This window comes from Harpia harpyja, chromosome 6 (assembly GCF_026419915.1).
Source record: "Harpia harpyja isolate bHarHar1 chromosome 6, bHarHar1 primary haplotype, whole genome shotgun sequence".
Taxonomy (NCBI): Eukaryota; Metazoa; Chordata; class Aves; order Accipitriformes; family Accipitridae; genus Harpia; species Harpia harpyja.
This window is the reverse complement of record NC_068945.1, coordinates 39,590,267-39,613,933: the sequence shown is the minus strand read 5'-3', so window position 1 is coordinate 39,613,933 and position 23,667 is coordinate 39,590,267. Positions and strand designations below refer to the sequence as shown.

Here is a 23,667-nt window from a genome sequence, read left to right as displayed (position 1 = left end):
GCCTGTGAAACAGCAAATATGAACCTAGCATATGCCAAAACCCGTGAGTTTCATTAATCAGCTACAGGTAAGAACTCTCATGAAATGCTGTTTATGGTTCTGGTCACTCAGGTTCAGTAAAATAAATTGGAATTAGGGCGAAGTCAGGTAGTATGAGGAAAATGATGATAAATTTTCTGAAAGGAAACTAGGAGAAAGAATGTTGCTTCTGTAAAACAATTTTAGATTTGTTGACAACAGAGGAGAAATAGTTGTTAGTTATTTGTACAAATATTAAGTACAGTGATTTATCATTTACAGGTAGATGAGGAGTAGTTATGTATATTGAAAAATGTGAAGTTGCATCTCTCCATGTATGCACATGATAATTCTAAGGAAATATGTCAACTAAGAAGGGCCATATGAAGATTTAATTGCAAAAATGTTATTCCAGTTCTTAAAAGTGTTCTCAGAAATTGTCCCATCATATTGCTGCTGGTCTTCATTGAACTAATAAACTGTTCTCCCCAGTTAACTAGGAGTATGTATGGAAACTAACTAGAACTAATGGAAAATACATACTAGCATGTATGGAAAGGAACTAGGAGTATGTATGGAAAAACATAACAGGCAAACATAATGGAAGAGCACTTTGTGTCCTATGTAAATGCTTGTGAAGCATTTGGAGAAAATAAGATTTCTGGATGCATACCATAAGTTCTAGAGTACATCCCATAATGTAATAGAAGGAAGTAGAAACAGAAGGGTAGAATGATGTCTTTTTTTTTTTTTTTTTTGGGGGGGGGGGATATGGATATTCCAATAACCTCCTCAGAAATTGCTCTTAGGGTTTTAGAATTTTCCACTGTTCTCTACAAGAAACAAAAGCTGTTGGGATACCAAAGTTGCCTGAGTTTCTTTGAAGTCATCCATGTAATTTGCACTATTTAAAGCTATACATGCTGCTATAGTTCAGAGAAGAAAAGTACACATATACCATGGAAGAGTTTAAAGCAGAGGACACATATCAACTCTCTAACATTTGGAAGGGTTGATTTACCTCTTAACTGGTCCTTCTTCAGCTAGTATGTTAAAACCAGGCAGACAGCGTCTCAAGAGCATTTGATCTACCATCTCGAAAAAGAGATTCAGGTGACGAGGTGTTTCTCTAAAAATATAAGTAGGTCTACTTTCTTGCAATAATGAGTGTAATAGGTAGTGCAGATACTTTTGAAGGAAAATACCCAATTCCCTTGATGGGGTTAGCTGATGCAATACACAAACCAATACCAATAAAAGTGCATTGAGGATTAATTTGGTCAACCACAATTTAAACAGGTAAACAAGGACAATTTAGTTTTGGTGTGTGGCTTTTTCTGCCAGTTCTTATAAATGCGAACTGAATATATAGTTTAAGTTCTCTTATAGTATAATTATCCTTCCGTCAGGCAATAGTTGTCACCTTGTTCAATATTATAATGATGGAAATTATGAACCACCTGTCTGCCTCCTTGCAAATGACTCTGTGTCCTCTGTTAATGAGCATGGAAATGTCACCTGAAATTGCTTTAATATTCTTAATATAAAGAAAACAAAGCATGGAAAGCATTTGAAGCTCAAAATCCATACCAGTTGTTAAGTTTGTGTTGGTATGCTTTAAACTGTCCTTATCATGGTATCCTAATGTATGTGGGAATTGCAACTTTTGAAAGTAAATCCAGGTTGAACTTTCATCATTTGGAACAGTGAGTGCAGAACAGTGTGAGTGTTCTAACTCCTATATTTTCAAACCCTTACCAATCAGGTTCAGTTCCCACTACTGGTTGTGGTGAACGATCATGATGTATTCCTGAAAGTCCAATTTTGAATCCATCTGGTAACTTTCAGTTGGTTAGAGGTTGAGATTATTCTGGAATTAAATGAATAGGCAAAGCAACACATCTGAGTGCCTGAGAACTTGAAAAATCCTGAAAACATTTCCCTGAAGGTGATTGATAGAATTCTCTTTTCTGTCTCCTGTCATTCATGAGAGATAATGTGAGCCATAATGTGAGCCACATCCGGGGAAGACAAAGTAGCATTTGAAAGTTATAGAAGTAATGAGCAGAAACTTTACAGCAGTTATGAGGTGAAATAGCTTTGTTTGGCAGTCCTTCGGGAGCAGGCTTTTAGGATTGATCACGACTTGCATTACAAGCAGTAAGGAAAATACCCTAAAGGCCATAAAAATGTTTGGCTTGAAAATTGGGTTTCAGTTTTATTATATTTCCCATGTTGCTGCTAAACATTAGAATTGAATGATAATTGATAAGTTACAACTAAACTTGCTGTTTAGTTGCTCTTTTTCTACAAATAATTATTCTTCAAGAGTCAACTTTTAAAACATTTAAAACGTTTTCAGTTAGTTAATAAAAGCTTACCTTGGAACAAAATACTGAAGAATTATTGAGATGAGTTCTCTTTACAGTCAGGATGTCTAAATCGCTTTTAATGTCCTTGTGGTTTATAGAGTCATATGGACACAGAAAAGGGATACTCACTAGTCTAACGTTTTAATGAAAGATGGAGAATCTACTTGTGCTGGTTTTGGCTTGGATAGAGTTAATTTTCTTCACAGTAGCTGGTATGGGGCTCTGTTTTGGATTTGTGCTGAAAACCATGTCGATAACCCAGGGATGTTTCCGTCACTGCTGAGCAGTGCTCACCCAGAGCCAAGGGCTTTTCTGCTTCTCCCCCCACCCCACCAGCGAGGAGGCTGGGGGGGCACAAGGGGTTGGGGGGGGACACAGCTGGGACAGCTGACCCCAACTGACCCAAGGGAGATCCCAGACCATAGGACATCATGCTCAGCATATGGAGCTGGGGGAAGAAGAAGGAAGGGGGGACGTTGGGAGCGATGCCATTTGTCTTCCCCAGTCCCCGTTAGGCGTGATGGAGCCTGGCTGTCCTGGGGATGGCTGAACTCCTGCCTGCCCATGGGGAGTGGGGAATGGATTCCTTGGTTTGCTTTGCTTGTGTGCACGGCTTTTGTTTTACCTATTAAACTGTCTTTATCTCAGCCCACAAGTTTTCTCACTTTTACCCTTCTGATTCTCTTCCCCATCCCACCAGAGGGGAGTGAATGAGCGGCTGTGTGGGACTGAGCTGCCGGCTGGGGTTAAACCACAACAGTACTGCAGGTGGAGACACAGGTGTTTAGTTACAAAAACCTAGCATTACCTTGAAAGAAATAAAAATGGAAGACTGCAGTTAAATATTGATGAAGATAAAGCAAAGCTTGGTATTCCTTTGAAAATTGTCATGTAGTGATTGCGCCAGTTCAAAAAGGTTTCACAACAGATAGAGCAGGTGGTGGTATTAGTAACTTGGTCTATTACCAAACTCTTTTTTGTCAAAGGAATTCCTGCTTTGAAATGGATTGTTGTTTTGTTGAGAGTTAACGTATCTTTTGAATGTATCTCCAGCAGGATTGTGCATTCTTTTCCTTATCGTGGTTATCCAGGATGATCTAATAAGTAAGATGGTATCAAGGACGTTTTGGGTATAGGCAATGCTCACTTAATGTTTGCAGATCAAAATGTTAACTATTAACTATGCTGAGCTGATAAGCACTCCTAGTTGTTTTTTTCTTAGACCGAATGATCTCATTTTAATACTGTGTACCTGCCAGACTGATAACCTAGGAGATGTTAAGGTGAAGGAGTCTTGATGAGTTTCATTTGTTCGTCTTTTTGGTCTTCCAAGCCATTTTCAGGGGTTTAATTCTTTCAGGAATTGCTATAGGACCTCCCCTTTGTGACTGTGTCGGAGAAGTAAGAATTCCATTCTGTTAAAGCAGAAAGGCTGCTATTCATGCCCCCAAATACTCCTTCCCTATATATGGACTCAATTTCTAGAACTGTTAAGGAGAGAGAGGCAACATTTCTCTCCTCTGAACTTGTTGCAGAATGTAAAAGAATCTTATAACCCGCTAACTATTTTTGGTGAATGGGAAGGTTTGTTTTGATGTATTCTGCTTTACTGTACAGATAAAATAGTAGATTATGTACAAATGTGATCCTTGAAATCTAATGGTAAGATAAATCTGCACATTCTAGTGCAAAAAAAATCTTTCTGCTTCATTTGCTTAATTGTGAAATAGCATATTTTTCAAGCTGTTATTAAGGTTTGAAATGATTAGCCTTCATTAGTTTGGTAATTAGTTTAGGCAGATTGTTTTGGAACAGGCTCATTCTTATCTTACTGCTACTGAGTCTAGCATATTTTTGTTACAAAAGTCACTCTCGAAGAATTTTTCACCATGGTTTTAATTGCTTTCTCTTTTAAAAATAACACTAGGTAAGAAGCATGAAACAGAATTTGTTTCATTGGAAAAAATCCTTAATTCCAGAGGCTACAAATACTAGTTTGATACTTTAATGTTTAGAAGTGTTAGGCTTCCATTCTGCACGTTATAGAAAGAATGTTGCAGGGTTAGATGGATTTTACAAATAGGTACCAGACAAATGCAGGTAATTATTTGGCTCTGTCGGACAACATACTTTTAAAGCAACAGTTGTTGTCATGCAGTCTTCATTAAATATCCTTTTTTTATGTTCAAAATCATTATCATCAGATTTCAGTGACTTCTGTCTGATGTGACAATATTAACGGGGGCACTGACACTTGCTGCAATACAGCATCTATTTCTTCATAAAAGAGACATTGTCAGTAGAGTTAAAAATAAAGTTGCAGAGATTGGCCGTAGGAAAGGAGGATACAGATAGAGTATTCTGCAGTTCGGACGTGTGTTAGAATCCAGCTGAGGTTAATTGTGGTGTCATTTAATTTTGTGACTGGAAAATATTCAGAGTACTTATTGATTGGAAATCAGCTTAAGGTAGCTTCATCCATTATCTCCCAGCCTTTCATGTCCTGATTTGGGGGATGCTGATATGTAGCATTCATAGACTTCCTGCCAGTCAGCTTCAGAGTTTAAAAGAAAACTATTTGGTAAGAAAAGTTATCAAACACTTTAGCATGACTATGATTTTTCTTTCTTTTTTTTTTTTTTTTTTTTAATTTGGTCATCTCAGTTGCGGCTTAGCTTTGTAAAATAGCTGTGGAATTAGAAGGAATTTGTGAACCTTCTCCTTGATGGCTAGAATTCTGAGCACAATTTAGAGTTATAACATAATAAATTAAACTGTTGATTTATTCTGAAAGCTATAGGTACAAAGAGTTATAACAGGTTTTGTCTGCTAGAGGCAGACAGGAGAGACTAAGATGAGGGCAAAGAGAAAGGAGCTTTTTTTTCCTTTTTTTTTGTCCTATTTTGTCATTCTCTTGCTCACCATCTTCGGAAGTTAACTGAGTTGGAAGTAAAACTGAATTGATGCTAACTTAATTCTACTTCTGCTCTACTCAGTGAATTCCAGCACTTCTCAGGAAAAAAAAAAAAAAAAGACATTTCATTGCTTTGTCCTTTGAGGGCTTTTTTTTTTTTTTTTTCCTCAGGCTAAGGCTATATGTCTAATAGCTGTTTGGGGACCCATGTGGTAAGAATTAGACTTCTCACTCCTTTCTAGGCCCAAAAGAGACAAGTGAAACCAGCAATTACCATGCTATCAGCCTGCTACAAGAGCTCAGCTTTTATCACACATAAACTGAAAGATCTCAAATTCTAGCCTAAGCTCCATGTCTCTTTAGTTATCAATGTTTCCTACTTCCTGCAGTGTGCTGTCATATGTAGTAGATTTAATTTAACTGCATGTTCACTTTAATACTTTTTTTCTTTTTTTTTGCATTTAAGCAATTTGGATAAATAATTCATATTTGTTGTTTGATATTCTGAGTTTACTGTTTACTCTGTGTAATACTTTCTGTTGGAGTTACTTTCTGAGTGACTCACTTTTCATAAACTATTGCTTATGAACTTTGTTGAATCCAAAGCAGAATTTGCTTTGCAGCTGAACAATTTCAAGTAATAGACCCAAAATTCATTTTGCACAGCTTTTTGTGTGAACACAGATTTATTCAGACAAGCAAATTTGAAAAGCAAAAAAAAAAGATGCAAATATTGTCCTGAAATATCATTCAGAATGTCTCAGTAACCTTTGCAAATACTTTTTGCATTTTTTTCCCAGGCTTATCTTATCTCATTCCAGAAGTACTTCTAGAAATACTTGTAAACTGTTTCCTGAATTCTTATATGCAAGGAACGTGAACAGAATGGTCCAGTGCACAGTGGTTTTTTTCTGCTGAGAGATGCTTTTTATGCCACTTAGAAAAGTCTGTTAACTCCTAAGGGCTCAATTGTGTCTGGTTAGGCATAGATTATAGAATAGTGTGATGATGAGCTTCATTTTCTAATATAACCACATGGGCCTAGGGTGCCTCTGGAGCTTAGACTTGTACAGAGTCATGAAAAACTTATCTTTCTAAGATAACCACATTGACCTAGAATGCCTCTGGCTTTGGAAATGGTGGATATGAGGACAGGAACTTGAATATGGGGTTCTCAAATCTTGTTTACAATATGAAAAGGAGAAATCATCTCAAGCCACTCTTTTCCATATAAGCAATAAGATTTCTGACTGCTCCTTCCTCTCTGCCTACTGACAGAGATCTAGTCACAGTCAGGTTAGGTTTGCATCAGTTTGCTTCTGTTGTTAAAAATAAAAATGAAATTTTATTAAACCAAAACATAGCATAGTAAAGAAGCTACAGTTTAAGACACCAGATTGTGAAGTTTCATTGATAAGAATAGAAAAGTATTGCACACATAAATCATCTGGAAGGTTCATTATACACACCAAATTATTGCTCACTCACTTTGAAACAACATGTCTATGGCCTTGACATTTAATCAGAGCAAGAATGGCATTTACTGAATCTCATATTCAGTAAGTCACCAATTAAAATTAGTTTTCTTAAGGCCAGTAAAATGCAAAATGCTTGTTATTTTTATAAAGATTTTTCTTTTATTACTCTATGTGCTTGTGCTTTCCCTTGAAGACATGTGTTTCAGGACTGTAACCATAGAGTGGCTTTTAAAAAAATTTCTTTCTCTCTCTCTATCTCATATATTTCACATATTTATTTTATTTATTTATATATCTATACCAATACAAGACAAACCACAAGCAGTATTTTGTTTAAAAAACAAAGAGAACAATTTCTAGACATATATATTTATATCATTAAAACCCAGTATTGGTTTCTATTGAACGTGTGCTTAGAGCAGGTATTAAATTTATATAAGAACTAAAGTAAGTAACATATGGAGAGCTAGCACTGACTTGAATGCTTACATACAGATAGGTTGTACAACATGCAACCTCTGTGCTGTCAAGTGGCTTTGCATATCTGTACCGAGTGTGCCTAAATGTAATAAAATGGTTACAAATTCTCATTAATTGATGAAGGATGAAGAATATTCCTTGGTAGAAATTAAAGATTATCAAGTATTTTGACTTGTTTTACTTGTTTAATAGAGATTGGTATTTACATCCTTGGTAATTGTTTTGCATCTCACTATAAAGAACCAGGCTGAATACATGCATAACATATTAGAAATGCCATTAAGCAAATGATTCTGAATTAATGTTTTGCCTCTCTATGGTATGCAAAACAAATTTTCTCCAATTAATTCACAATTGATTACTCTATATTGTGCCCCAAGGGAATGCAAAAAAGTCGGCTCATATGTTCCCTGCTATTCTGTTTCTGTAGTTTGATTAAACTAAGCATCAAAAGAATAATTTATTTTATGTATTACTAAAGGTAAATTATTTTAAGTTGTAAGAATCTAATCACTTATTTGGGTGTGTGTGTTCTGGACTAGCATAGCATTGCACCTGAATTTATTGTGTTTATTTTTATATATCTGTAATAATTTTTTGAAGTATATGTGCTTCCAAAGGAAAGCATGTGCTTTTAGCATTTGGACTGCCCAACATACGTAGGTATATGTGGTGTATATGAAATTAATGATGTGTTACTCTTAGTCCAATTCAGAGACATACCATAAGCCTTCATTCATGTCTGAGGTACTTTTAGCTTGAATTCTTCCCAAAGCCTAAATACAGAATTAACCTCTATTAGTTTACCCTCCCAGTCCAAGAGGTTCCTATGCTACTAGACCTGTTCAAAACTTCTAACCTGTTCAGGACTTCTACAAGTGCTGTTGTTTTTCTTGTCAATCTGATACTATAATTTGCGGTTTTAGCCAAATGCCATTCTTCCTAAGTTTTACAAAATCCCCATCCCTGATAACTGCAGAAAAAAATGTGTCTGGGCTTGTTTTCTTCTGTTGAGCTGTTCGTCAGCTTTTTTATTTCTTTCCTAAGGTATGTGATGATATAGAAGAAATCGGCAGAGACAAGTAAAATAGGCAGAGCGGCATTTACTGGTTAGAGCTTGTGAAAATAGCTAGCAGGAAGAATGTTCAAACATACAAGTGCTTATTTAAATCCAAAGACTTTTTAATTTTTGATTATTCTGTTTCAAGTACAAATTTAGAAATATTTGTATTATCTGAATGGGCACAATCATGTATTTGGAATGAGGAGTCAGGATTTAACCAAGCCTTTTCCTCTATTCTATCCAAAAACATTTCCAAGTAGAAACCAGAAGAAAATGCACTGGGAGATAGGAAAAAAAAGCTTAAGATTCCTAGCTTTACATATAAACTATGAATTATGAGTCCTGGCTTGATTCCTGTGCTGACTGCTCAGAAAAAGGTCTGTTTACAGGACCTGGGCTGTGGATCTCAGGTGGACAGAGAGTCCTCTTTCCAGTCTTCAAAAGCAAAAGAATGACAGAGTTTTCCTTAAGGTGTGTTCATTAATGGCTAACTTCAGTCGGCTCCCTTTTTAGCATGCTGGTTGTTTTGTACTACTGTTGCAAGACATCTCCTCATAAATCATATAGGGCCTAGGCAGGTAACAAAGAGTTCACTTCATTTTGGGGAGGGAGAGGAGATAATTAATGATTAACTGTGAAATGCTTTAATTCTTGTCTTGAACTAAACCTTAGCCTTTGACAGATGATGGGAATTGGAGATCTACCTTATGATTATGCTTTGGAAGACAGTATCTCCTACATCATTAAAGAAGTTTTGTAAGTTTTACTGGCTTGGTATAGAAGTCTACTAGAACCGTAATAAAAAGGGAATGCAGAAAACAACTGTCAGGTTGGGCAGAGTATACATTTTTCTCCATACAACTCTTACTCTTCGTTTTTAATTTACACATAAAGCAATAAAGAAAATGAGATTGCAAAAAGATACATGCCATATATATAGAACTACGCTTTCTTTAATATGCCTTCTTAAAACTTTGAGAAAATACATGTACGTGTTGTGACACTTAGTTCCCAACTCTCTGTGGTGATGAGAGATCCTGATAAAAGTGCACAATATTATTCTTTTATAGGCTGTTCTGTATCTCAGAAATAAACTGAGTAACATGTGGCAGTTGCTAGGGTAACCATTTTTTGCATTTTGCAGAAAAAGTCCAAGAATAAAACACATGTAAATTGGCAGTGTGGAAAGCAGTATCATATACTGTCTCATATTCTCAATTTGTTCTTTATGGTTTTCCTCTGTAGTATTTACATAACAATGAATTAGATCTGCTTCAGCTTTTACCTTGAATCTCCCATACGCTTGTATTTTGCATGGCTCAGGAAGTCATTTAAGCATTCAGCTACTAAGCTTAAACTGGGTTTTGCCCTGTCAAACTGTCTATATTTACTGTCGATAAGATATAGCTGTGGTTGCTGTAAGTGCCGATCTTGTTTGCTGGGTTGATTATCAGGTCATGGAAGCAGAAATGAAATCAAATTTTAAAAGTTATCCTTTGCACTTAAATATGACTTCCTGTAATTGGTCAAATGCCATTAAGCATCTATCTTGAATATGACTGTCTAAGTGAAAAGCCAGCAGGCATTTAGAAAGACAAGATTTCGTTGTTCACACAAGACTCCAATTTAGGGCCTGAACATTAAGGCAAACTTTTTGTGCTTGTTTTGGAAAATGTTTTGTAATGAATTCTGCAAGTTGTTGCATAATGAGAAGTGCATCCTTGCTATAAGAGGAAATAATTGTATGAGGTGTCATTAACATTTTGATTTGAATTACATTCAAATACTTAACCCCAGTGAATGGCAACAAGCAGATTTTGTCAGGCAAATGTAAAGATCATAGCTAAGAAATAGTCTATAATTCTATGTTGGTATTATTTTGGTGGAATGCTTGGAATGTCTAAAACTTCTTTTTACTTCAGACTTTTGAGTTTAGAGTATGCTTGTGTTGGAATATTGATTTAGATAGTTGATATAATACCAGTGATTAATATCAGCAATATAATTTATCTTTTTCAGAAACATTTTTCTTTAAAAACATTATCAAATTATAGCTTTTACGTATGCTTAAGAACAGAAGTACAAACTGTCTGCACAAGATGGTTTCTAATATGAGAAAAATACTTTAAGGGCTTCCCGATCCTCCATCTAAACTTAGTACTAAGTAAATCTCATGACAATGATTTTATGCATGTTCAGAACTTAGAACTGAAAAGGCTGTCTTATGTTATCCGCTGATAACATTAGAGCAAATGCTGGAATTTAGTGCTGCAGCTTATTTCTGCCCTGACTTACGCTCCATGGCTTCAGTGAAGTTACATATAGTATTATAGCATGGTTCTAGTTTGTCATCCTTTTCACATTGCTGTCTTTTTTCAAAGATTAGGACTAAAAATGGTGTTCATTTAATCATCTGTATAAGGGTACTCTAAATTCTAGGCGACTCTAATTGACCAGTTCATGTTTCTTAAATTACTCTGGTAGAAGTAATTACTGGATGAATCTTGATATTGGAGATAACTATGAGAAACTCAGCACAAGTAATAGCTCCAAACTGGCAAGATTTCTCAGCAGAATCACTCCTCGTGAAACTCGTTGCAGGTTTATATCGTGAAAAGGGTGAAACAGTTTAAGTACGTTCGCTACATGAAGTAAAATACCACTCTAGGAAGTGAAAGCCAAAGTTTAGAGCTTAATATGAAGTGGTTGTTATGCTAATTCTAATTCACGATTGTTAATGCTGTATTTTCAAGACTGTATATAAAGCTGTAGTATATTCAGCCCCAGACCTGTGGAACACACTGAACACCTGGCTGAGCAGAAATACACAGATTACAAATTAAGATGGTAATGTTTCAGGGAATTGTTCTCCTCTCCTACTAGAAAATAGTTGTTTTCTGTTATCTGAATAAATATAGCATGTTATTTTTAAAATTTTAAACCAGATAGGAGGGCATTTAAACAATTTTTGTTATCCTGCTAGGTTGTGGTCAAATTACCCTTCTCTTGGTAGGTAACAGCAAAGCAAATATTGCCTCGTGACTACATGGAGTTTTATTTCCTTTATAGCTGCTGGCAGTCTATCAGACTGTCTGCCTTCTCAAAATTTTCAACTCCATACCACTGGCTCAGCGACTAAACTCAAAACATGTAGCAAGACAGATTGGACAGTGCCGTTCACCTCTGGTAATATCTTAATTGCTCTCCTCCGATGCAGTCCTGCTGAGACATCGAAGCAGGCCCTGATGAGGGCAGTGGTGCTGTAGATCATCACCTAAGACAATGTTGGCAAAGGAGCGAGCCCCGCTACTGGGAGGATCATGGTATCATGGGATGGTCAAGTTGGAAGAGACCTCAGGAAGTCTCTAGTCCAACCTCCGGCTTGAGGCAAAGTCAGCTGTTATGTCAGACCAGCTTATGGAAGATAAAATCAAACTTCGGAGTTTCTTACTTGTTGCTATGCAGGATTTAATTAATCTTGTCCTTTGACCATCCCATTTCACATAGATCATGGTTGATTTTGGTCGATTTGGATTCAATACTGTACTTTGACATGCCAAGCAACATTTATTTTTAAGCAATGCTAATGCAAATTTATTTTTTATGGAATTGAACATTTTCCTCAGCTCTAAGTAGTGATTACTCTTTATTGCTTCTATTAAAATATCTCATTTCAATTAAAGATGGAGTAGATGACTTCTACAAAATTTACTCGGACTTTTTGAAAGTTTGGCTAACCTCTACATGAGAGATTAAATAGCAGTATAGCGGATTTATACCACAACTTTTATATGCTTACCATTGAGTAGCTGTAGTTAGACAGTCTACAATCTCAACATAACTACTATCGTTTCCCTGCCATATTTGTGTCAGGCATGTATGGTGTGTGTTTATATAAACCTTTTATCAATTTGTCTCCATTTTTTTTGTAATGTTTTCTATGTCTTTGTGCTATTGCTAGGGCTGATATAATGACATACCAACACAAGACATTGTTTGAAGAGCTGATACATAAAACAAATTTAAAACAAAGTAAAGACTACAAAGACTTAATCCACATTCACTTGAGTTAAATGGAAAGATTTTTTGTTGCTTTCTGTGAACTTTTGGTAAACCTCAGAGACTGTCAGAGCAGTGTTGAAGAATAACACTTGAAACCCAGAAATTTTATGGGTTTTCCAACCCTTAAAAGAGCGAAAGGTTTTTCAGTTTGGAACAGAAGGCCAGGACCTGTGTTGGCATAACTCCAAGTATGCCAACTCCAAGTACATGGCTCTATATACTTTACTTCAACTGAGATGACCAAGGACCCTGAATGTACTTGAGAATTTGGACAATGTATGGGTAATTTAACATTTCAGCAATTAAATCTTTGAAATTGCTTGTAATTTTACTTCTCTATCCTAGTTATAGTTTATTGTTCAATGATACCTACTGAGGGCAATATATAAATGCCTAAAAAAGGCACCTGGATCTGGATTGCATTGAGAAGCCTCTGAAGGCAGTGGGAGCACTGGCAATCATCAACTTTAAAATGTAAGCTTTATTAGAGGAAGTTCTTTTATGTAGGTACCTAAATATAAGTTGAAAAACCTTTCTGTGACTTCCACTTTTAAAATCCTTTAAGACAAATACATAGTTACAAAAGAATGCATTCTATTCTATTTGAATCAATATTTTTCCAATGAAATCACATATTTTTAACTGGTGAACCATTTAAATAATACAATCCTTTCTAGAGCAGCTTCTAAATGTAATTGTGAACAGGATTAGGAGTGGGTATAAAAGTTAGAAATTATACCAAACCATAGGAAGACATACAGGAATAAGTACTATAACTTCTGTCATTAAAATGGATCAACAAAGAATCTAGCACTACTGTAATTAACACTGAAAATGTCCTTAACGTCCTTTAATGTAGACGTTAAAGTTTGCCTATTTCTTTCAAATATCTTTTTAAAAAATTTAATAGAAAATACTATATTCTCTCCACAACATCAGTGACATCTGGGCTTGTAGCTTGAGAGCACAGGTCAAAATATGTAAATGTAATAATTCTAGGTTTTTGGGGGGGTTGTTTTGGGTTTTTTTTTCCCATTTCCTTTTTATTCCCCAGTGTGACAGTAATGAGCATGAACAGAACAGAATTATTGAGACATGCTAACTATAGGTGAATGGAGCATTCTTTAAGCAAACTCCAATGTTAGACATCTTTTTGGTAGGCTAGAGAGGATGGATTTATGCAGCAAACGTGAAGATCTGAGTATCAGAGGATCACAGTATATTCTTTTCTTTTCCAAGAGGTATAACTCATTAATGGACAAGAGAAAGGTACATGGGTCTAGACTAGAACTGGAACAAATAGGACACAAATCATGAACAGTTTTGCAATAAATTATAAGTTGCAAGTTAACTGTTATGACTGAAGAGTAAAAAGCCAGAGTTTTATGGTTAAGTCCCTCCTCTAAATGTTTGGGAGAATTAAGTTAAACTCTTGCTGCTACTAATGACAGGAATAGGAATATATCTTTGATGTCCATGCTGTTTGGACAAAATTTTTTACTTTCCTTATTAATTTGTCAAGTAGCCATAGAAATACAAAATAGATTTAGTTTGGGGTTTTTTGGTTTTTTTGTTGTTTTTTTTACTAAGTAAATTAATTATGGCAACTCTTAGAATACGCATAATCCTATTCCATTTACTCACAGGTGATAAAATGGCAATGTAAACACTGATGTTCTTCACAAAAATGTTTACTACAGACAAGTGAAATATAAATAGGAGGAAAAAATTACGTGAGGACCATGTTGTTTCCATTTTGAAGCATCATTTTAATGTCTATGAGTTATATTTCAAAGTAAGGTGCATATTAAATATTGAAGAGGTTTGCTTCTACTCATCAAGACTGATGATATGCTATTCAGTGTTTCTGAATATTACTGTTTCCTCACACGGGCAAACCAGAATGCACAATAGTTGCCAAATGTTCGGTATGATTCTGCTTAATTAAACTCCATTTGACCAGGAGTTGAAAACTAGGTTTGTTTCCACTTTCTGTCAGAGTGTAGTACTTGAAAAACTACCTAACCAACTTGTCTAGGCAATATGGACTGTGATTTCAAGGTTTTTTTGTAACTGGCTAGGTAGATTTGCCTTTATTGGAAATCTTGTTTTTCAGAAAGTTTGGGGTGTCCATCTAGAAGTTTTAAAGAGGCTGTACCATAACATGTGTAATAATTAGGCTTATTCTAAACAAGAAGAAAAGTTTTCAAGGAGTTATTTTTTTCTTTCACATTGTGGCATGAGTGGAAATGAAGCAACACGATGAATTTTGTATTTCTAGATGGAAAAGTGCTGAAAACACCAAAAAACAAAGAGAAAAAGTATTTACAAATCCCTTCTGCATCTGTTGACATCAATGGGAATTTGGCCATTTACTACAAATGGAAGTAAAACTGCACTCAAAGATGGCAATTCTAAGGACCATCTGTGAAAGGTTTCTGGATTGTTCTATCTAGTATGGAAATTTTAATGGTAATAGTTTCATTTGTTTGTTTTTAGCTGATAGTTCTCTTATAATTGCTTTTACACAGAACTCTTAAAACAATGTTAACAGGAAAGTGGAAACACAATTAGAAAAAAATCAAGAAGGGATAAAAGATAACAATTTCATTTGAGGCTCCCAAAATGGTTTTGTTCCAGTCTGGTTTTACTGAGGTATTTGAACACATCAGAAATCACCAACAATACACAGTATCAACAGCTTTAGAGGTACAAGAGAGGGAAATTTATGCTTTAGTATCTGTGGCTAATGAGCCAAAATTACAGATATTGTGTGCATTGTAGTTAGATTTTCTTTGATTTATATCTTAAAGTTGTTTTAATATACCTTTTGCACCTTTTTTTTTTTTTGTGGTTAGCAGTAACAGAATGTGTGTTATAAAATGAAAGTGTTCCTGTTACAGAATGAAAGCTGATAATTGATTTTTATTATGCTTTAAAGGCATGGAAGCATCTGTACCAGTGTGAACACAAATGCATTGGCTCTCCTGACTGCTGCTGAAATAGAGCAGTGGTGAGGATATGGTCCAACTATACTAGGACTTATTCTGAACCATGAGTTCTTGATAGCAAGTTTAGGTGTGAAAATGTACTATTTTACAGATAACACTACTGAAATGTAGAGGCAGGTTCATCATATTAAAATTACTCTATGCACTAATACCTAAGGGGATTGCTTCCTATTGGAGTGAGGATAGGGTTTGTATGATGTGTGTGCAAACATGGAAATCATCTTGGGTCTGTGGAAGTGAAAAAAGCAGGACTATTGCTGTGCAGTTCCACAGATTGACTGGCTGTTCTTTCTGCTCAGGAAAGAGAAAATTCAGCAGCTCAGCTGCTGCTTTTGGAGGACAGAGTACTTTTCCTTATGTGTTTTTGGACTTTGGAGTTTAGAGTCTAACCCTAGAGTAACATGCTGAATATCCCTTTTGTCTCTTACTGCACAATAAAAACGAAATGACGGAATATGTGTTTGTCTGACACAATATTGATGACTGGATAATCTATATCAAAGCAACATTGAGAAGAATATGTTACCTGAATTATACGTGCTGGGTGAAATTGCTATTCAGACAAACATTTCCAGCTTTACAGATCATTATATTTGCAATTACCTCATTTTGTCTTCTCTCACCTCATAAAGATACCTCTATAAACTGGTATAATGGTCATTAATCATTCCGTTTCTCTGAAGTGCTGTAGAGTTTTAGACTTGTATTTGGGCTTACCAGCAAGTAACTGGCCAAACAAATTTAAATGAAGTAAGTAGTGAAATTACTGTATTCTGGCAGTGTCATGAAATAGCTGCTGTACAGTCTCAGCTGTCTTTTTTGAAAGTTAACATGGTGCATCTTGTGTAAAAAAATATATATATTCAAAAAGGTGTAATACACTGAATATATCTAGGATAAACTTGTAGTGTTATGCTTAGACAATAACCTAAGTAACTCTGTTTTGTTATAAACTGGTATTAAATGGGAGTTGTGCAGATAATGTCCCTGAAGCTAGAGTGGTAATGAAGCACCACTTGACTGTAATTTTATTTTTTATACCGAAAGGCTTTTTTTATTTGTTTAGAATTTAGTAAGAGAAAATATAGTACTTCATAAATTCATTGTGTTGTTTCTGAAACATACTTTTGCAGTGGAGAGGGAGGAAGAATGTTGAAAACACTGCCCGATTTCTGTACAGGACACATGAAAAAGAGCAGTTTCATATTGTGCGGTGGGTTTGGAGCTGTTGTTACAGAGGGAAGAGGTTTTTCTGGAAGGCTCAGCCTTGGCCGGAGTGGGCTCTCCTGCCTCTCTGCTCCTTCAACATGGAGCCAGCTGGTGTGGGGAACTCAGCAGGTAATTCTGCACTTTGGTGGAAACGCTGTGAATTCACTCACTGTTAAGTGTCATCTGCAAAAATTGCTGATGCTTGACGTGACCTCTAGAGGAAGCAGCTTTCCAGAGGGGAGAGGAAGTTCAGGGACTTGAGAGAACTTGGCAACAGGAAAGAGCTTGGGGTGAAGAAATGAATGTCTCTAGTCCTTCGATTTACAGCTACTGTGACACTTGCTAAAATCTTTGAGAAAAGTCTCTGGTTCCACATAAAAATTATTCCTGTCAAGATGAACAATTTTATTAGGACTTTAGGTCCAGAATAAATCACATAAATATGATATAAATAGCAACACGTATATATCTCCATTTTCAGCAGAGATGTGCCCCTATTGTAAAGCAGAAGTAGGAGACATTTGTGTTTAACTTGTTCCCTGAATAAGGATAAACATTTGCACTTATTTAAGTGCCTCCCAAGTCAGGGATATATTTCTTGGCTGTCTCGAATAAGGATGACTTTTTGTATTAGCACCACGATGACAAAGCTAACCAACCTGATTGTCAGCCGTGGTTTCCTCTAACCTCCCAAGACCATGCTAGAAGAGCCCTAGTAATATCTGACCATCATATTGCCTTTGTAAAGACTGCTGGGAGAGTCATCTTCTCTCATCCAGGATGAGGGCTATTCTATGGTGATATTAAAACTGTCTCAGTGCACAACTTTGCTTTTCATTGTGTGTTCTAATAACTGAAGTTTTTTCTGGTTTATTATTCTATATTTAACAGGTAATTTCTGAAATTATCTGATCCCTAGATAGAGAATTGTATACAAAAATCTTTTTTTTTTTTTTCCTTTTTTTTCCCCATACTCATAGCTGGATGTCCAGGGAATTTTTGGTACAGCTAAACTTAAGACTTTTACCTTCCTTAAACCATGTTTTAGAGATCGACTGTGGCAGAGTGGTTGTTATTTGCATGACAAGAAGCCTCTAGTAAAAGATTCTTGGGGTAATACTAATAATCAGTAGATATTTGAAAAAATATTCCCTGTACCATCTATTCAGCTTTGCAGTGTTTACCTCTAAATACAGATGCTTATGCAGGAAAGGAAACTGCTAAATTCTTTCTTTTGTGCCAATGTTGTCAAAAATAATTTCCCAGTTTGACTGAGATTGTGGGAGTTGAGAGCAGAAAAGAAGCAAAAATTCTTTTCTGCTCTAATTCAGAGGTCAGTAGAGTTAAGATACCATTAAATTTGGGGCATGTATTTTAATGAATTCCAAAAATACAGCAGCTGAATAGAAATAATGGGAATACAGAGATCTTATTTCTTATTTCCTTTGAATTAGAGCATTACTGCTTGTGGCCAAGCGGTTACAGCGAATAGGCAAACTGCAAGAGAGTGAGTTTTATTGAGAGAAATCTTTTGTGAAGAAGAAATATTTCTCAGTGAAGGATAATTGTTTCAAGGATATGCTGTATAAATTTGTGTTTATGAAATTAAACTTTCCCTTCATTTTAATGTCCTTGCATTTATTTGTGCTTCACAGAAAACCAGTAAGCAGATTTGGGAGTGCTAGGGGTGAAAGCATATCTGTAGCTTGTTCTTCCAAGCAGTTTGTAAATTAATGCTAAAAAATCATAAATAGAAGTAAATGAGCATGATAAATAGAATCCTATTTATCAAATTCTATTTCCTTTGGCTCATATGATTAGAACATATCTTTAAATATTGAGAGAAGAAAACATGCACATGTTGATTATCTTTTTTTATTTCTTTGCTATTCTTTTTATTATGGTTGATTTATTATACAGAACCATCTTCCATGTGTAAAGAATAAGAAATCCTGTTGGGAGAGGGTAATTGGATCAAGGAAAATTGTGAAAGTAGCTTGTATTTTGCCCTCATGAAAATGCTCTTTCTGACCAGGTGGCACACTCAGCTACTCCACAAAGAACCCAAAGTGGAATAATCTTATTGACATCCATATTGGCTATTTCTTTGGTGCAGATGAGTATAGTTCTATGCGCTGTGTTCATAAAACTTTATCGGTTCAGGTCAGCCAAGGATATGAATTTATTGTGGAAACATTGATGACATCATTTATAGATTTTGTGTGTAACAGTGAAGGTTGTACTGTTTGTTTAAATGAAGTTTTTGGCATCAAGGATATTAAGGAAAGTTCTTTATGAACAACGTCATTTCACAATAACGGCATTTAACAGTTTGTGGACTGGTCAGTTGAATAAGTAAAAGGCACAGTATTTCGTTTTTACAGTTACATTACGGTTGTAATGAGAAGTATTGATTTTTCTCTTAATACTAATGTGTTTAATGACCTTTCTAATGACATCTGTCACTACTGTTTCTTCTCAAATTTTACTGGCATTTTCCCTTCAGTAAAGGATTTTAATTGCTTGTTGTATTGTTAGAATGAGAAGTAATATTCTTTTTGAAGTAGTGTGAGGGCTTGAAGACTTATTCTGGTAAAAAAAAATAAAAAAAAAAATTAGAGGCTGTCTGATTTTTGGTCTTCAGAAAAATTTTAGAAGCTGCCTGCTTTTTGGTCTTCAGAAAGTAGTTCCTTGAGCTCTATGTGTGAAATTAGTTTTTCATTGTCAGGTTTTGCCAGTTGATGTTAAGTAGAGTTTGTGGAATTTGAAGTGGAAGTGTTTACTAAGATAGTTTCTGACAATGTCTGTCTCAAGAGTTTTGTTTTCCTTCAGCTTTTAATGAAGGAAGGATATATGAATTAACTAAAACATTGATGTACCATAACGCACTAAAAACATACACCTGTAGTTCAAAAAAGGTTTAATTGTTTCTCTGTGGTGACTTTTCTTTCAGAAGTAAGGTAGAGCTTGTCTTGAAAAACTCTTTGTTTTCTACTGCTTATCTTCTGCTATTGCTTTAGATGCTCTAAAATTTGGCTATTAAACACCAGCCATTTAAAGTTAGAGTGGTCGTCACCAAGCAGCAAAGCTTTTGGTTTGCTTGTAGAATCGTTATTAATATAATAAAGATTAGGAGTAAGAGTCAAAGAAAGTGGCTCCAACACTGCTAAATGGTTTGCTCTCACTTGCAAACACTTAATTTTGTCCTCTGGTGTCAAGGGACAAGTGATCACAAGTGATTTGCAGGATGTGAGTATTTTCATAAGCTGCCCATTCTTGATCAGTTAACAAGGATTATACACGGTATTTTTGATCTGCATTACAGGTAGCAACATTGCCTAGTTGATCTGGTCTAATTCTGGTGCAAAAGAGAAATACTCACCTACTTCTGGGTACTCCAAGCAGGCACGCTGTGATGTCATGCTCAGATCTACCACCCTGAAAGGTGGTACTTCAGGGTTGCCATAACAACATCACCCAGTCATTGTCTGACACTACAACATTATTGCAGGAGCTTTGAGGGAGTATAAACCAAAATACAGTCACCATACATTTTGACTGCTTTGCTGCTTAAGAATGTCTATGCTGTGTACTGAGACAGTGCAGCTACAGCGTATTTCCCTGTACATGTATGATTGGAACGACCACATTTTTCTGCAACTCTTTGAGGTATCTATGTAATATTTTAAAGTAGCGCATTAGAGTATACGTGGCGAAACCCATTATGCATTAGTGTAAAGTTACTCATATTTGCTTAATTTTTACATTAAAAATGAGTAAGGATAAAGATTCAGAAAAGCTGAGCAGGTACCATGGTATATAGAAAAAGTTTCATCTGAGTAGTCCTTTGCATAATAGCATGAAGAGATCAGAATCAGGTTTTCTCTCCTTACTGTATAGCACATTGTGTAAAAATCCAAACCAGTAGCTTGAAATTCTTGTTTTAACAACTAAAATGCACGTGCAATGTGAGTGAAAACAGGATATTTAATTAACTGGACCAGAGATTGTGGTTCACATAATAAAATAAGCCAGCTTGCTTTAAACAGATTTCGTAGACCATCTGAAATAGAGGAAGCAAGCTTGCCAATAGCAGGAGCTAATGCTTCAATACCTTTCATTTTGTACTCTGAAAAGGAAACCTTTTCTTAAGCTCATTCATTTTCTAGAGGGAATATCGAATGCTGTGGCATATTGTCAGAGCTGCTTTATTGTCACCATTTACAAAGGTCACCTGAATTAATTGACTTCTTACCATACATATTGTTAAGCTACCCATTTCCTGACGTTTATGGAACGGCGGCAGGCTTACAGCCATTGGCTATCTGTTGATGGTTGTTCCACAACGTTTGTTTCTCAAAACACAGTAACTCTAAAATTGCAAGCAAATAATTGCATTGCTGCAAAGGAACAGATTCCTTATGATGTTCTCCAAGGTGTACTGGAGTGAGGGGGTGGGGGGAGAAAAGGGGGTGATCTAAATACTGAGCTGGTTTTAATACAGAAATAGTACTCTAAAAAGCAAACAAAAACATGCAGGAAGATGCAGGTTGGGTTTTTTCACTTTGAGGCATGCATTAGATAGCTAACCTGTCTTTTCATGGTGTAAAGTAAAATCTCTCTCTGGCTTTCACTGATGCATGAATCAGAGATCCATGCTGATGGACTTTACTGAATGTGTTTTCATCTGAAGGGATACTGAGGTACTCTTATACTGCGTGAAAGAAATGACATACACATGCATAAACACATTAGGCAACGCTAGTGCTAGCATGGAATTGTATGTTGATTAAATTGGTTAAATAGAAAATTACTGTCTTTTTTCTAGCCCCCTGCATTGACTGCCTCCTCCATCCCCCTGTGTTGGGTTCTTCCCTTTCTGAACAGCAGTGCTGGGCAAAAACTCCAACTAGACATGTGAAAACAAAGACATGGAAAGCAAAGACAAACAGTTCTGAGCCTTCCTGTACTAAAACAGGCAAAGCTTTTACAGTGATGGATTGGAACAGTCTCCTTACATGAAAATATACTTTAGAGGCACCCTGCTGTGATCCTGTTAATTACCAAAGAGGATTAGAACTCTTCTCCTTAATGCGATCCTTTTTACCTAACGCGTCCGTTCCAGCTGCATCAGTAATCAGACATTCACACTGTCCCTTCTGACTGGAAAGGGGATGTTTTTAAGCGAAGTCATTTGCCACAATCCTTAAGATGTAGCCTGGCAGAAATTCAATAACTGTTTGCGATATGCTCATTCAGCCTCACTGCTCAGTGGTTTTTAGGTCCTGACATAAACAGCATTTCCCTTAATCCTAGCACTGGAGAGAAGAAAGGAGACTGTCCTGTATCTTGTTTTATTGGTTTCAAAACACAGAGCAACTGCGTAATTTGATTTTGCATCCGAAACATCGGGGGAAACGTTCTCCCTTTTTAATTTTTTACCCTTTGATGTTCTTCCAAGCTAGCAAATGCACGAATCTGATACTCTTGCAAGCATATTTAGATTATCTCTGGCACAAAAAGCAAATTGCGTTTGCATTTCCATTCAGAAAGTAAAATGTGAAAATACGCTAATAAAATAACTTTACAAAGAGAGGGAAGGGGGAAGAGTTTACATGTTAAGATAGAAGTCAGGATAAAATAGAGAGGAACTTACCCTATAATAAGAGTAGTTTCAGAGCTGGAGGAGTTCTTGCATCTCGGTAATTTTGATTCCTTAGTTCAGGTAGCCACATACTTGTATTAAAGCCAGAGTCTGAAGAGATGTGCATAGATGTGTGTGTGCGTGCGTGCGAGTCTGTGCGCGCGCGTGTGTCTAACGGTATATAATGCAAAGATGTATCTATTGATATCCTACAACATGAGAGACTCTCTGTGCTGCCAGCTGAGATCCCTTACGTTTGCCAGAGCGCTGTTGCTGCCTGGCTGGCTGAGGCTTGCAATCCAGTGGGAAGAGAGAGAGAAGGGGGGGGGGGGAGAGAGAGAGAGAGAGATGCTCGCTAGCTCTTCTCCTTTCTCCTGGTTTCCATGGTGGTTAGCGGTGCATCGTTCACCCGCTCGGTTGTCACACTGACATGGTGCTGCCTGCTCAGCGGTCATTAATAACTGAGCCCCTCGCGCTCCCCGGAGAGGAGCCGGCGGTTCGGCGTGCCCAGATGCCGCGGAGCCTGGTTGGCCGTGGGAAGCTGTCTGTTATGTGACACTGCTGCTTCGGGTACGGACACACGAAACGAGCCTTTGCGCGCATCCAGATAGCTCTTCCGATTTGTGGGAGTTACAGGGCATGCTTTGTGTTTGTGCAGAACAGCTCGGGAGGTTTAAAGCCCCTTTTTTAATTTTTTTTTTTTTTTTTAAGGGTATATAAGGATCTTTTCTGTGCTCAGAACAACTGATTAGAGATCACTGAAGTTCTGCAAAGGCTGCTGTAGTTCAGAGGATACTGCATGTTGAAACCATTCAGGAAAAATGTGTCATGCCCCCCCACCCCCCCAGTTTTGGTGCTCTCTTTTTTTTTTTTTACGCTTAAGAAAGTAAAGGATTTTTCATACTCCTCCTTTTCCAAATTTTATCAAATATTAAATTTTATTGCGTATGTTTATCAGTAGAAATTAAGAGCAATAATACATCTTCCTGAGAAATAAAAATTCGGAATAAACTGAGCAAGGAGGTGGTTAAATAAAGTCGGTTTCTTTCAATCTCTGTGTACTTGACTCTCTCTTTTGTGGTCATCTAATTATATAAAAAATAGGCTGCACAGGTTTTTCCTTCCCTTCCTTCCTTCCTTCTTTTCTTTCTCCCTTCTTTCTTTGTGTCATACTCTTTGGTGAAGAATTTATTTTTCCTATTTATTCTGTACCTATGAACAAAAGACATACAAACTATGAAGGTTTTAAAAATTGTAAAATAAGTTATGATTTTTTTTTCTTCAATTTAAGGGAAGTATACTCTGAAATACATCATCCCTTTTCACATATATACAAAACAATAAATGAGATAGATGTTGCTAGGAGTTTTTTTTATCATACATACTGTTTTTTGTAAAGGAAATTACTTTGTAATA

General features: G+C 36.2%; 2 protein-coding genes across 5 annotated transcripts in view; one reads left to right on the top strand and one right to left on the bottom strand.

Annotated features, from left to right (window-relative positions):
* The window catches only part of LRRN3 (leucine rich repeat neuronal 3), a 36,505-nt gene extending 13,710 nt beyond the window's left edge, over positions 1 to 22,795 (bottom strand). The window contains exon 1 of the mRNA XM_052790067.1: positions 22,264 to 22,795. The gene's annotated coding sequence lies outside the window, so the exon portion shown is untranslated. The remainder of the gene's footprint in view (positions 1 to 22,263) is intronic.
* Positions 1 to 23,667, top strand: part of IMMP2L (inner mitochondrial membrane peptidase subunit 2) — a 480,207-nt gene that overhangs the window by 222,963 nt on the left and 233,577 nt on the right. The window lies entirely within an intron of this gene.